Raw genomic sequence first — 349 nt, forward strand, 5'->3', positions numbered from 1 at the left:
ATGGTGTCTCATTGCTGCAATAGACAGTCTAACTAAGACAAAGGACAATTGTACAATGGGGAATAGTAGACAATTAGAATTTCTTGGATCCATTGAATACTGTGACCTTATTATAAGGGTAGGTGTGTAGAATCAAAATGAAAAAACTTTGATATTTCAGAACCCTTGGATATGGGTTTAGAAATTACACTGATAATAGTAGACCTCAAGAAGTCCTGAGGCCCTCAAGTTAAGTAGGGGCTTATGGAAACTAGCTTGTTAATTAGATTTGGGCTGAACTCTGAAATACATGCTGTATTTATTTCTATACTCCTAAATCTCTAATTGGTATAAATTTACTTGGAAGATG

Source organism: Mastomys coucha, unplaced genomic scaffold (assembly GCF_008632895.1).
Source record: "Mastomys coucha isolate ucsf_1 unplaced genomic scaffold, UCSF_Mcou_1 pScaffold23, whole genome shotgun sequence".
Taxonomy (NCBI): Eukaryota; Metazoa; Chordata; class Mammalia; order Rodentia; family Muridae; genus Mastomys; species Mastomys coucha.